This window comes from Somniosus microcephalus, chromosome 24 (genome assembly GCF_052327205.1).
Source record: "Somniosus microcephalus isolate GS21.2 chromosome 24, FLI_Smic_1.0, whole genome shotgun sequence".
Taxonomy (NCBI): domain Eukaryota; kingdom Metazoa; phylum Chordata; class Chondrichthyes; order Squaliformes; family Somniosidae; genus Somniosus; species Somniosus microcephalus.
The window spans coordinates 13,583,340-13,598,848 of NC_141010.1; the positions used below are offsets into that span (position 1 = coordinate 13,583,340).

Here is a 15,509-nt window from a genome sequence, read left to right on the forward strand (position 1 = left end):
ATGCAATTAAACGTGGAAATCGAGAAGATGCTGTTGGAAATGCGCCGCTCCACCGATAGCTTTGCAGAAACGGCATCTCGTTGTCTGCTTCACTATTCAAATTATTTGAACAGTTTGAAGGTCTTGTACTTGCACTGTAGATACGCAGTAACCTCACCACAGAAAGTTAGGACTTATCCATTTCAGTCTAAGTACGCTTTTAATGGCATCATAAATGTTAATTACTGCAAAACATCCTCTCTGGCACTGAAAATTAACTAGTACAAGCATAGAGTCTCATTCCTTCAGCTTTCAATTGTTGTTGGAGATTTTTTTTTTTTTAAACATTTTTTTAAAAACTTTTTGTCTCTTTTTTTTCCCTCTCTTGATCCAAACTTCCTTTCCCACTTTGTACCTGATTTGCCATTGAATTCACAATTCTAAATTACACTTCCTTGCACTGTTAAATGCAATCTGATTGGTAGCTTGCCCTGTTCAAGCAGATCCCAAAACACACTTCCAGCAACTTGCAGAGCAAAATATAATGGAGATTAAACGGGCAAGGGCAAGTCTAACTAATGGCAGCCACTGCTCGTTGACCGGTTATAGGAATTTTTGGGTCTATACCTCTACCATATAAAGCTGCCAAACAATGCTGTGCATTTCTCTGCATGTCCAATCCTACAAGCAAATATTTCACCAAAACCTTCCTCAGTGCCACACATTACAACAGGATCGGATTCTTCTATATTATGTTTATACTGTACGTTGTGTCTCACCTCCAAACATTACATTTTCAAACTTCCTCCATCGATTACGCAGATTGAATAATCTGATGCATGGACTGAGGCCATCACTGGTTACTTCTTGATCGGCAGACACAAGATATTCGATTCTCTCCCTGCTATCTGAGGTGCCGCACTCAGTAACTAGCTACAAGTACTGAAACTTGCCCATTAAGAGGAATGGAATTTGAAAGTGTGATCAGTATTCTGGTTCACTGTAACTTTAAAACACGTCCCAAAACACATCCGCAAGATTCAACATCAATCTAACCAGAGGAAAATATCATTCCTAGTTTGAATAAAAGAAATGATCACTCCTCGGCAACAAACTCCCTGTGATGTACAGGAACTAAGTGGAAGGCATTGTCCCTAAAGCTCATGGACAGATGGTCAATGCTCTAACAACTTAGGATATGGGGCAGGCAGAGAGTAATTGATGACATAGTCATTACTGGTATTGTTGCAGAGTCAATGCCCAGAATGTCACTGCCGCTACAAAAATAACTTCTGACATAATTCTAAAAATTGGCACAGATATCAAGGGAGTGGCAAATGTTGCTGAGAAGAAAGGCGTCATCAACACAGCAGATACTGAGGCAGGCCAGGCCACCGCAAGCAAAAACATCAGAATAGAACTCGTTGGCAGAAGGGGGCAAATGGCAAACAGGTTTTTGTAGACAAGCTAATATTGATGTTCCTCTAAGATTCTCCTCGCACATCCAGCTATAGTGTACTACAGTATAGAGTTATTGTTCCAGAATTCACCCATGATTCTCCTATACAGAATACCTAGCAGAATCTGTTGGTGTGCGGTTTCTACCACAAGTGAACAATCACAAATTGGTAATGCTAGTACTGAGTCGCGTAGCAACCATCACAAATGGTGCCAATATTATATTTCACTGGAGCCTTTATGTCCAATTTATACTGCACCTTTAATTTGTTGAACTTTTTGAAGACTTGCAGAAAGGGAATGGTTTCCTGCAACTTATGGAGATAAAAGCCTTAAAGATGAATCATCTGTGAGCTGCATATAGCTGGAGACTTAATGAACTAAGCCACTGTGGGAGCTGTCATTTTAAAATTAATATATTTTGTGTTTTAATGTACATCTCAGTGGATGCATATTCTTAGCACGTTGGTTGCAGGGCAGCTGCAACCACTGCTAGATAATTGAGTTACAAAAAAATTAATAAAAATCTTAATGACCATTTTAGGGAATAACTAATCAATTAAATTGCTCAATGTCTATTAACAGGGATCCATAGCAATTGGCACCTACTGATAAGGTCCCTAGACAGCCTCCATCAGTAGCTCCAAACAGAGAGCACAGCACAAGAGATGGCAGTATGAGTACAACATGGTGCATGAATTGTTGTTTAAAAATTCATTCGCTGATTTCAGTAGCCTGTTTGTATTACTAGCCAAGAAGAAAAAAACGATAGCTGAGTCACATAAATCTTCAGATCGTAACTGGGTCACATAGCAACCATGACATTTTTTTTTCAACACTTACTTTTACTTCATTTATAATTCATGAAGACCCTGCGCCTGACCCCTGGAGTCAAGACTTTCAAAAACACATTGATATTCAGAGCTGTTCTTCTAACTTTAAAACATGCTCCAAATAAATAATTGCTGTAGTCTACAATCCACTGACAGCCTTTTAACTGACCTAATCGTTAAAAGTTCAACTTCCAAGCCAGCAAGTCTACAGTCCTATTTACATGTAGTGATATGGAATCACTGCCCATAAATCCATTGCATTCTCTCTGCCGTCACCCCCCATCAGTACAGATCTGACCCTTTGCCTTAGTTTTGCGCACACGACATTAGGTACAAAGTGCTGGCTCCCATGGGAGTAAAGGAAAGGTGGTAATGGAAGAGAGAGATTTCTCCAGCGCTTCAGTTACTCCCTCAAGAATTTGTTTATATTTGATGCTGACTTACCTTTTCGTTAGTAAGCCATTTCTCAACATGGTAGAAAATTGTAAAACTGTACCACAGGTACTTCAAAAAGTCTTGAAATATCAATATTGCGCACAACCTTATCTGAAAATCCTATTTGTTCCATACAGAGCATAATCTGAACCTCCAGTTTTTAAGAAAGTATTTTGTACTGTAGTTTCATTGAAGTGCTAAACGGCAACATACTGAACAAGTGGTGCAGATGCAGCAGGGATGCTGGAAATATTTAGGTTGTGCAATCTGATCTTGTTTGTGTTTCAGGTACACAACAGATTGAGGCTAGCTTCAAACTGCGAATTCTAGCAGTGGAAGAAACAACGGCCCTGAAATTGTGGTGTCTTCGACGGCATACTCTCAGAGTACGCCATCGTATTCTCTTTGGAAGGCCTGGAAAGTTCCGGATTTCCACGTGTGCTGCGCAAAATCTGGAAGTTGCGATCTGTCAAGGTTCGCCTTGACAGATCATCCAAACTGACTGAAAAATGAGTATTGCTGGCGCAGAATGTGCCCAACAACTGCCCACGCAACTCTTACGGCTGGTAAAAGCAGGCATAGGGCCAGTTTTCATCAGCACAGAGGTATATATAAAGCTTAAATAAAACATTTAAAAATCCAAAATTATGCTCACATTTTAAACGAGTGTATGCAAATATCAGCCCAGGTTAAGATGTTTAAAATTATTTATCAAAAAATGTAATTTTTATTGAGATTGGTGCAATGAAGGGACTTAAAAATAAAATTGCAATTCAGTACATTTATAATCGTTAGAATTCTGTAAATTGTATAATTATTTGGGGATTTCATTACATATCATTAGAGGATTCACTTCCTAAATGATTGCAATGGAATCCTCCTTTGTCATTGGAAGACTAGGCCCACGTAATCCCACGGACGCTTCTGAGCCGCCTGCGTCCCTAGGACCCGTGGGCCTTTATGCTGCCGCACGCTTTGAGGCCCGAGGCCACAACTCTTCGCATCCTGGACGCCTGGAGGTAAATTCGGAAATGTTTTACGGGTCGGAGGCATACTCCGGAGGTACGCTTCCGACTGCAATTTCTGGGCCAATATGTAGTTGTACAAGGTTGTAGTTATAGGGGATTTTATAATTAGGGGATAGATAGTATTCTATGCAGACAGGATCGAGAGTCCCGAAGGGTGCGCTGCCTACCCACTGCCAGGGTAAGGAACATTTCGAAATGTCTGGAAAAGAATCTGGAAAGGGAGGGGGAGGATCCAGTTGTCGTGCTCATGTCAGAACCAACGACATAGAAAATTTTGGGGAAGAGGTCCTGCTAACGGAGTACAAGTTAGGAGCTAAATGGAAAAGCAGGACCTCACGGGTCCCAAGATTATTACCCGAGCCGCGTGCAAATTGGTATAGGGATAAACAGATTAGGAAAGTCAACACATTGCTGAAGGAGTGGTGTGGAAAGGAGGGGTTCCATTTCATGGGACAATGGCATCAGTACTAGAACAGAAAGCTGTACCGTTGGGATGAGCTGCACCTGAACCGGGACCGAGGTCCGAGCGGAAAGGAGAACTAGGGCTGTAAATAAGACTTTAAACTAATAACATGGGGGAGAGAGCTAGAAATGACAGAAACCTAATAAAAGAATCAGGAAAAGAGAGTAAAGGACAAACTAATGGAAGGAATAAGGATAACACGAATGGCCAGAAATCGGATAAAGTCAGAGCATAAAGGTAAAATTTCTACTAAAAACGAGAGCAATAATAAACAAAAGCAATTTAAACTGTTGGTACAGCAATGCACATAGTATTCAAAACAAAATGGATGAACTGGAGGCAATAATTTGTAGAGGATCTGGATATAGCAGGGATGACTGAAACATGGCTACATAGAGAACAGGATTGGCAACTAAATATTGCAGGACATAACAGATTTAGGAAGTAAAGGGAAGAAAAGAGGGGAGGTAGACGAGCTGTACTAGTTAAAGGTAACATAATGGCAGAAGAAAAAAAATTAGCAGTAAGATAGATACAGAATCCATAGGGATTGAGTGAAAAGATAATAAGGGACCCATCACCCTAATACGGGTATACTACAGACCACCACAAATAGTGGAAGGGAGTTGGAGGATGTGACACTGACATTGCTATGCCGTTATCAGACCGACGTTATAGCAATTTGCGGTGCAAATACAGTGCGATGTCAATGGTGAGCATAAAAGTCTAATTAACGTCATTCGCCACCAAACACACCATTGCAGCAATTTGAGGCTCATTAACTCTCCCAATGTGGCATCTAAATTGGAAACCCCCATTATTTACACTACAATCATTCACCTTCCCAAGTATCCACCAGAACTTTCACTGAACAAAGCAGTGCGCAAGATGTTGCTTAATTCTATAGGTCATTCACCAATCTCCTCCTGCAGAACATAAAGTCAAACCTTGCGAACAACAAATCACCTTCATGCATTTGTCTTCATTGCTACACCAATGCCCAAGTCTCAGAAAAGAAGGTCTGAATAGCTTACTGTTTTGCCTCTTTTTAAATACTTAGCATTATTTCATTGAAGTTTGCCTGAAATCAGTTCTAAATTTACTGGAACATAAGAATGACATCAAATTTCTATTAAAAGTCATGTCAGTAAACATAAACAAAACAGTGATGACTGTAGAAAATACAGTTTTACACACAGCAAGACCTCCTGCCACTCCATCATTCTGGAAGAAAATGTGAAATGTTTAGGTTAACAGCTTTGGTATACTACAGCAAACAATTGTTAGCTTTTTTCTTAAATTGCTTAACAGTTTATACCCCTCCCCCCGCCCCTAGTACTGTACATTTTCCACTCTCTGCCTGCCTTGAGCCGACTACAAGAACTCGGTTCTGACCCTTCCCGTTTTTTTAAGAAACATCTGGCTTCTCAACATCAGCCCAAAGACAGCCAAAATCACAAAAATTGTGGGGATCTGTAAAAACCATCACCACACAAGCAATTTGCTTTCACCCAATAAATTTCTTTCCTGTTTCTAAATAATAGACTAGTGCTACTAACCCAATTTATTAGCCTTAATAATCAAGCAGTCACTGAAGTCTGAGTGGCGTTCACACCTTACTTGATTGCAAGGCAAAAAGAATAATTATCCACAACAAAAGCCAATGCACTTTGGAAAAGAAAACAGAACTGTTCACTTAAATGAGTACAGAGTATACACAGCACCACCTAATGGAATTTTTAAAAGATATACGACAGGCTTTTGTAAAAACAGCATTTTTCTATAAATCGCATACTGCACGAACAAATGCAAGAATAAGGAGAGCAAAAAGAGAGAACAAGAATCCACTAAGAGACTATGTCAAAGCAGATCTATGAATCATATCTATAATTTCCCCCACATCTTTTTAGTACTTCATATTGAGCCTGAATTTCAAGGAGTACAGAACGAGAGAGAGAATATTTTACAAGGTACGCCCAGACAGATCTATTGAACCGACAGAGAAACCACTTTTGCTGGCGCAGAATTGGACTACTTGCCCAACTACTGCCCAGCAATTGCCCACGAAACTCTTACGGCTTAAAAAGCAGGCATAGGGCCTGCTCTCAACAGCGCAAGGGTTGATATGAAACTTAAATTAAAAAGTAATTTTTAAAAATGATGCACAAGCACAAATGCTCTACAGAGAGCCGACACGGACTCGGTGGACTGAATGGCCTCCTTCTGTGCTGTTATGACTATGACTTAAAAATTAGTTTATACAAATATTGGCCCGGATTAAAATGTTTAAAATTATTTTTCAAAAAATTACATTTTTATTGTATTTGGTGTAATTAAGGGGATTTTAATTAAATTTGAAAACCAGAATATTTATATTTATTAAGAGTTGTCTAAATTGTTTCATTATTTGGGGATTCCATTGCATGTCATTAGGGGATTCCGTTCAGAAATAACTGCAATGGAATCCTCCTTGCTCATTGGAGAACCTGGCCCATGTGATCCCAGGGATGCTTCTGAACCGCCTGCGTCCCACAGATCCGTGGGCCTTTATGCAGGCCTATGCCTGGAGGCACAGGACCCGAACAATGCGTAACTGTGGAGCCAAGAAGTTGTTCGGAAATATTTCGCCGGTCAGAGGCGTACTCTGGAGGTATGAGGTACGCCTCCGACCGCAATTATTTATATAATGAGATTAAAGGGATTGTGGCACCGTGGATATGAAATTGGCCAAGAGGCAGAAAGCAGAGAGTAGTGGTGAACGGTTGTTTTTCAGACCAGAGGGAGGTATACAGTGGTGTCCCCCAGAGATCAGTATTAGGATCACTGCTCTTTTTGTTATACATTAATGACCTGGACTTGGATATATAGGACATCATTTCGAAGTTTGTAGATGACACAAAACTTGGAAACATAGTAAACAGTGAGGAGGATAGTAACAGAATTCAGATGGACAGACAGATTGGTGAAATGGGCAAACACATGGCAGATGCAATTTAATGCAGAGAAGAGTGAAGTGCTGCATTTTGGTAGGAAGAATGAGGAGAGGCAATATAAACTAAATGGTACAATTTTAAAGGGGGTGCAGGAACAGAGAGACCTGGGGGTTTATGTGTACAAATCTTTTAAGGTGGCAGGACAAGTTGAGAAGGCTGTTACCAAAGCATACGGGATCCTTGGCTTTATAAATAGAGTACAAAATCGAATAAGTTATGCTATAACTTTACAAATCACTAGTTAGGCCCAAGCTGGAGTATTGTGGCCAATTCTGAGCACCACACTTTAGGAAGGATGTCAAGACCTTAGAGGTTGCAGAGGAGATTTACTGGAATAGTATCAGGGATGAGGGACTTCAGTTACATGGAGAGACTAGAAAAGCTGGGGTTGTTCTCCGTAGAGCAGAAAAAGTTAAGGGAGATTTCATAGAGGTGTTCAAAATCATGAAGGGGTTTGATAGAGTAAATAAAGAAACTGCTTCCAGTGGCAGAAGGGTCAGTAACCAGAGGACACAGATTCAAGGTAATTGGCAAAAGAACCAGAGGAGAGACGAGATTTTTTTTTTTTTTACGCAGCGAGTTATGATGATCTGGAGTGCACCACCTGCAAAGGGTGGTGGAAGCAGATTCAATAATAACTTTGAAAAGGGACTTGGATAAATACTTGAAGGGGAAAAAATTGCAGAGCTATCAGGAAAGAGCAGGGGAGTGGACTAATTGGAGAGCTCTTTCAAAGAGCCGGCACAGGCATGATGGGCTGAATGGTCTCCTTCTGTGCTGTTATCATACTATGATTGCACAACTTTTCTCAGCAGCATATAATATAATTTTATACATTTTGCTGAGAATGATCAGGGATTAGGAGAACTATAGTTAGTTGGTTTCGAAAATTTATACATTTGGATAAATATTTACAAGAGATTTACCTGTTACGCACAAGGGGGTCACAGCCAAGTTCAGCGATCCGGTTGCACCACTTTAGGGTTTGATGTATCTGAAGAGTGCATCTATACTGCACCTATACAATAGCAGCAAAGCAGTTTCTACTTCGCTGCAACAGTGAAGTTTCATTGCAAGTCAGGAGTGGGCAGGATATACATGCACAGAATTCTCAACTGGGCAGCAAAATTGAAGTTTCAGTTAGGCTACACAAATGGGGTACCACCTGAAGGAAATGCACATTGCACGAACCAATCTCAAGACTAGCACCTAATTGCACCTGCAAAATAATTAGGTCAATCTTTACAATTTAGGCTTTCGATTAGCTGGGACAATGGCCTTTGGAGTCGGTTTTCTGTCATTTACAAGGTACTTTTTAGCTCGATCATTGTAGAATTATTAAAAGAATGTCAGGCAGCTCACAAGTGCCTTTAGCATTGACTTTAAGCCTAACTTTGCACTGGTTACATTCTCTCCACCGTCACAATCTGCACGGGTGAAAATGCTCTGGATAATTAGCCAGCCCAAAAGAATCATGCACTTTGTCATGTTGAGCTAAGAAAAGTTTCTATAAACATGGAGAAAGAGTACCATGAGTGAGTAAAGACTAAGATAAATTCAAGACCACCCACAATATCAAAGTAATCCCTTGAATGCCCTTAAGGGTGGCGAGTTTTTGGGTCATAGAATCATAGAAATTTACAGCACAGGAGGCCATCCGGCCCATCTTGCCCGTGCCAGCCAACAAAGAGCTCGCCACCCTAATCCCACTTTCCAGCACCTGGTCCGTAGCCTTGTAGGATATGCCATTTCAAGTGCATAGCCAAGTACTTTTTAAATGTGATGAGGGTCTCTACCTCTACCATCCTTTCAGGCAGTGTCCTGCATCTTTAATCTCTCCAGGCAATCCCCTAGACTCGATCGCTATTACAACTACAACATTTGTCACGGGCCAAGGAAGGCTCCCCATCCCACTCCCCATTTTCATTCAATACTGCTGGAGCCTCTCCCTGTAGTCTGGGCCTGAAACAATTAGTCTAAAAGAGGATCCAGCTGCGACATCAATCATGTACTGACATCCACTATGACATTCCTTAAACAGAAAGTTGTATTATAGCTGCAATCTATTAGAAATATATAAAAACATGAAAATTAAAGGAGGAAAGGTTCTTTGGTCCATTACCCTCATGACATCGAATTATACTCTCAATAACCCCGAATGAAAGAGGTTTCCCAGGTGACTGGGTGATATAAGGGTTAGTGCATTGTCTGTTGAACTTGTGACCAGGGTTCAAATCCAGCCAGACCACTAGACAAAGGTCATCTCTCTCTGACAGCTAGAAGCGTCCAATGTGAAATCAGTATGGCAGACTCAACCAAGTTTCTCGATCTATGTAGACTTAATTGCCTACATTTGACAGTAGTCTAAAAACTTAGAGGCTGCAAAGAAATCAACAAATTTACAATTATGTAGTTCTGAGTTTGAGGTTAAGCATAATGTAGTCATCTATACTTGACCTGGGAACGCTTTGATGCTGCAATTGGCTTCTCCGAGGAAGTGGGCCATTCCTTAGCACTGACATCGCTCAATTTGATCAGAATAAAAGTTCAGCACAATTTGAACATAAACAAAAATGTCCTACCTAATGCTACGAGAACAGTTGCAGTTATGGTTCAATGATGCACCTACACTATTTACCACCTATGCTTATCGATACACTGTTTGATACCTAGATTTAATCTTATTTTGAAAATCGAATCATAAAGGTATATGCTAATTTTCTTCTGTCTATAACTGGCAGTCCTGGTACAAACTAGCATTTCACTGCAGTTCTGATGTCAATAACTCGTTAGCATACCAACACTATGACCGTGCTGATAATTCTGCAGTTTTTACTAAAAGGAAGATAAATTGTACAGGAACGTTTTACCTGACAGTTGGGGAAAATGCTGCCATTTAGTTTTAGTATTCTTTAACACTACATCCATTGAATAAAAATCCAAAATAATTCACTGACATCTTAACCGCAATTAACATTTCAGAATGAAGAATCGTCAAATAACTGGGTGACATTTTGGTGAATGTCATTTTTACTAATGCTATTTGCAACATCAAGTGCAACACTGCCTCAGATAAACGTCCTCAACCTTCCCCCACCCATTCATACAGCTCTCCAGTCAAAATTCAACAAGGCACAATTTGTATACAAGTTTTAAAAAACTCTCATTACATCTCATTCCTGCAAAAAAAAAAGCACTTTAAATTCCTGGAAGGTCACCCCAGTACTGACCAACTGTAAAATGCAAACAAAATGTCTTTGTACAAAACTGCATACTGAAAGAAAATCAGAGTTCTGGTTATGGGTACCAAACATTTCACAAACTGGTGGAACATACTTTAGCTTTCATAAAAAGAAACGGTTTGCACTGTCCCCACAAGATTTAACCCATTCTTATGTGGACTGAAAAACAGGTTAAGTGAGGATTTTATGGTCCAGTCATCTACAAATGATTAGTGACTGTTAAATACAAACTATTGATATCTCACAAATTGAAAGGATGAATAGATGAGATTGTGGGGAACCAAGCTTTTAATTTATTTGCATGTTCAACCCAGCTCCAATATTTAATCAATGCACAGCATTAACAAATCAATATGGCCTGTAAAAAATGAAAGTCTTGATTATTCAGTTCAGACTTTCCAATAATTAAAATATTTCTGAAGTTCTCGTGAGGCAACTAGGTCTACACTAAAATAGGAAAAATGTTGAGCCTGCATCAAGAATTCACGAATTTAGCGCTGCACAAAAGCTACTTTGTAAACCTTAGTCACAATGAGGAGTGGATTAGGCACGTATCCATCAGGAGCTAGCTAGACTGGGCATTCTTTTTGAAAGCCCATTCATTGTCTTGATTTCCGGTGCTATACAAACTATTAAATAATAATCATCCCTGCACATCGTAAAACTCTCGCATTCTCTGCTCACAACAGCAGAGCACATACTTAATCACCTTGCATTTAAGCTTTCCTTCCAATCTTTCAATACAGACCATCAAATTGATTTCTTAATCAAATTACTGACCTCTAGTCTGTCTATCCTCTACAGCTACCTGTAAATAACATTTTCTGCAAGTCCAGTTGCATGCAAATTTTCCTGATCTTCTAAACCCTTCAGATTAATTTAAAGCCACTACTATCACATTTACTTTTCCTGGCCTGGCCTGTTGCATTTAGCAGGCTTGAACCATTTGATAACGGTAGTTAATAGTTCTGCATTACAACAGTGACTACACTCCAAAAGTACTTCATTGGCTATAAAGCACTTTGAGATGTCTGGTGGTCGTGAAAGGCGCTATATAAATGCAAGTCTTTCTTTTTTTGCATCAAAGTAATTTTCAAAGTTACTTTTAATACAATGAATATCATGTTTTCGTGTTATTATACAGATCTTTAATGCGATTAGGATTCCACAAGTTTGTTTTTGCTGTTTTGATACAAAAGATATGTAGCTGATAGCTGCAGCCTTCACAAACTCCAACGTGTCCAAACCTCTACTGCCAGCATCTTGTCCCCCTCCCTCCACGAGTAGCCCCAGCTTCACTGACTTCCACTGGCTCCCTGACCCAACTTGATTACAAATTCCTCCATAGTTTCATCCCATCCTACCTCTGCAACCTCCAGCCCCATGTCGTAGCTGTGCCTTTCATTTCTCCAACTCCCCATCCCTCCGTTCCACCACTAGTGGCAGAGCCTCCAGCCATCTTAGCCCCACTCAAACTCCCTCTCTTAACCCCTCTGCCTTGGCACTGCTCTCTCCACCTTGTTTTTGATCATCTCTTCTAAAGCTGCTACTAATAGTTGCTATCCGTTTCAGCTCTGAAGTGTACTCAGACACTTTGTATGCTAAAGGTACTATATAAATGCAAGCACAGTAAACTCTTGTTTAAACGGCACTTAATCATCCGGAATACTTTAATAACCGGCAAAATAGATAACCGGTAACCTTGCCGAATCCATCCAGCACTCATTTTGCCGAGTCCGAGTCTCCCGCGGTGGCCGAGTTAGTCAGTGGTTTTTATTTTAGTTTGTGTTAAAAATTGCCTTGGTAGGTATATAACCTCTGTTATCCAGAATTTTTCATCAACCGGCACCATCCTGGTCCCGTAGGTGCCGGATAAGAAAGAGTTTACTGTCGTAGTTATTGCTGTTGATAGTGATGCTCAGTGTTCAAACTCAAGCCTCAATGAGATGGTCCACACTGTTTGAACAAATACAACGGTGTTTACGCACAAATGCTCATCACACACAGAGTACTAATATTATTTTGCCATTTCCCCCCTCTCCTCCCCAATTTGTCCCGTCCTGGCGTTCACAACTCATGCTGGGATAGTGTTTCACAAGCACCAGCTACGCTCTGCCATTTCGCTCAAGTGCTAATTATTGGGTGAGCCTTGACAGATTATTTGATCATGGTGGGCATTACAGATCCTAGCCTCACCCAATGTCCATAGAATCATAGATTGATACAGCACAGAAGGAGTCTATTTGACCAATCATGCCCCTGTGCCAGTTCTTTGAAAGAGCTCTCCAATTAGTCCATTCACCTGCTCTTTCCCCATAGCCTAGTAAATGTTTTTCCTTCAAGTATTTATCGAATTCCCTTTTCAAAGTTACGACTGAATCTGCTTCCACCATCCTTTCAGGCTGTGCATGCCAGATAACAACAACACGCCACGAAAAAAAAAATCCTCATGTCGCCTCTAGTTCTTTTACCAATCACCATAATCCGCTGGTTACCAACCATTCTGTCACTGGAAACAGTTTCTCCTTATTTACTCCATCAAAACCCTTCATGATTTTGAACGCCTCTATCAAATCTCCTCGTAACCTTCTCTGTTCTCAGGAGAACAACCCCAGCTTCTCCAGACTTACCACATAACTGAAGTCCCTCATCCCTGGTACCATTCTAGTAAATCTCTTCTGCACCCTCTCCAAGGCCTTGACATCCTTCCTAAAGTGTGGTGCCCAGAATTCAACACAATACTCCAGCTGAGGCCGTACCAGTGTTTTATTAAGGTTTAGCATAACTTCCTTGCTTTTGTACTTTATGCCTCTATTAATAAAAAATATGGGATCCTTTGCTTTGCTTTAACAGTCTTCTCAGCTTTTCCTGTAAACTTCAACGATTTGTGTACATATACCCCCCAGGTCTCTCTGTGCCTGCACCCCCTTTAAAATTGTACCTTTTAGTTCATATTGCCTCTCCTCAAACTTCCTACCAAAATGCATCACTTCACACTTCTCTGCGTTAAATTTCGTCTTTCGGGAATGGTAGTATAACGGTTATTTTACTGGACTAGTGATCCGGAGCCACGAGTTCAAATCCCACCACTGCAGCGGCGGAATATTCAGATAATTTAAATAAATCTGGAATAAAAAGCTAGTACAGGAAACTGTGCGCTATCCGGCACCGACGGGACCGAGCTGTTGCCGTTCCCTCAAAACTGCCGGACACACCAGCGTTAATGTTGAAGCATACGGAGCTTTTCATCTCCGTATCTGACAACAAACACTGTTGCTTAGCAACAGCTTCTAAACAGTCGGCCCATGCCTTGGAAGCGTCTCTCTGAAGCTGTTGCTAAGCTACAGAGGCTTTGCAGAGCCTGACTGTTGAAAAAAAAGCCACGAGAAGAAAAAAAACCTAACAAAATGGCTCCTGATTTTTGCTGGTGGCTCGAGCTTGCCGGACATTTAGCCTCCGGATAACACAAAGTTTCCTGTATCAGTAATGGTGACCATGAAACTATCGGATTGTCGTAAATACCCATCTGGTTCACTAATGTCCTTTAGGGAAGGAAATCTACCGTGCTTATCTGCTCTGGCTTATATGTGACTCCAGACCCACAGCAATGTGGTTGACTCTTAACTGCCCTCTGAAATGGCCCAGCAAGATACTCAGTTGTACCAAACCGCTACAAAAACCACACGGACTGCAGCAGTTCAAGAAAGCGGCTCACCACCATCTTCTCAAGGGCAAGTAGGGATGGACAATAAATGCTGGCCTTGCCAGCGAAGCCCACATCCCAGGAATGAATCAACAACAAAAAATTTCATCTGCCATGTGTCTGCCCATTTCACCAGCTTGTCTTTGTCCTCCTGAAGTCTGCTACTATCCTCCTCATTGTTTACTACATTTCTGAGTTTTGTGTCATTTGAAATTATGTCCTGCATACCCAAATCTAGATCATTAATATATATCAAAAAGAGCAGTGATCCTAATACCAACCCCTGGGGAACACCACTGTACACTTCCCTCCAGTCCAAAAAACACTGTTCACCACTACTCTGCTTTCTGCCCCTTAGCCAATTTCGTATCCACGCTGCCACTGTCCCTTTAATCCCATGGGCTTTAATTTTGCTTACAAGTACGAGCATTTCCAGTTGGGATCACTGGATAGCAATCAAGAACTGGAACCTTGGCCTAGTCTCCTTCAAAATCCAATGGTATGGAGACCAATTAAAGCAACCTTGCTACCACGACCTCAGCTGATATCAGCTAACTCAGCGCAGAGTAGGACCGTATGAATATGTCCCAAACGCGCGCCCTCCGCCACCCAGAAGGGGAAGGGCAGCAGGCGCTTGGGAATACCATCACCTCCAAGCGTCCCTTCAAGTCACACAGCATTCCAACTTAGACATATATCGCCATTCCTTCATCATCGCTGGGCCAAAATCCGAGAACTCCTTACCTGATGGCACTGTGGGAGCACCTTCAACACACAGACTGCAGCGATTCAAGGCGGCGGCTCACCAGCCCCCTCTCGAGGGCAATTAGGGATGAGGAATAAATGCTGGCCTTGCCAGTGACACCCACATCCCAAGAATGAAAAACAAATTGTGCACATAGAACATAAAACCACCATTTCAGCATTTATTTTTAATCAACGAATAATAGTGTTAATTTTAATGCTTAGGTGAGCACTTTTTAAGAACCCTTTTTTCCCTCCAATGGCTCAATTGAGAAATCACAAAATCAAAATGTAATTTCTCAACTTTTACAACTGTATGTCATTTTTTTTTTTTATAAAAGAGCGACATGTAAGGTCTTACACTACAGGTCCAACATAATAGTATTAGTACTGTTAGCTAACTCGAGAGCTAGTTTTAGCGAGTGTAATAATGAAAAATTAATTGGTGCTAATTTTCAGCATTTCCAGAAAAAATGGGTTTAATTTCTGAATACAGAATGCGGAGATGCAACATTACAAGTAGTATTCATAATGGGTTACAGACCTAAGCGGAGAGACCACAATTGGAGAACATGTGAAAGCACAATCATGCATTTTTGCGACTTTGCTTATCCAGCTTTTCTGAAGTGTG

The 15,509-nt window shown here is 40.9% G+C and overlaps 1 protein-coding gene across 15 annotated transcripts in view; it reads right to left on the minus strand.

The window, feature by feature from the left end:
• The window catches only part of gpatch8 (G patch domain containing 8), a 150,224-nt gene that overhangs the window by 62,065 nt on the left and 72,650 nt on the right, over positions 1-15,509 (minus strand). The gene's annotated exons all lie outside the window — the stretch shown is intronic.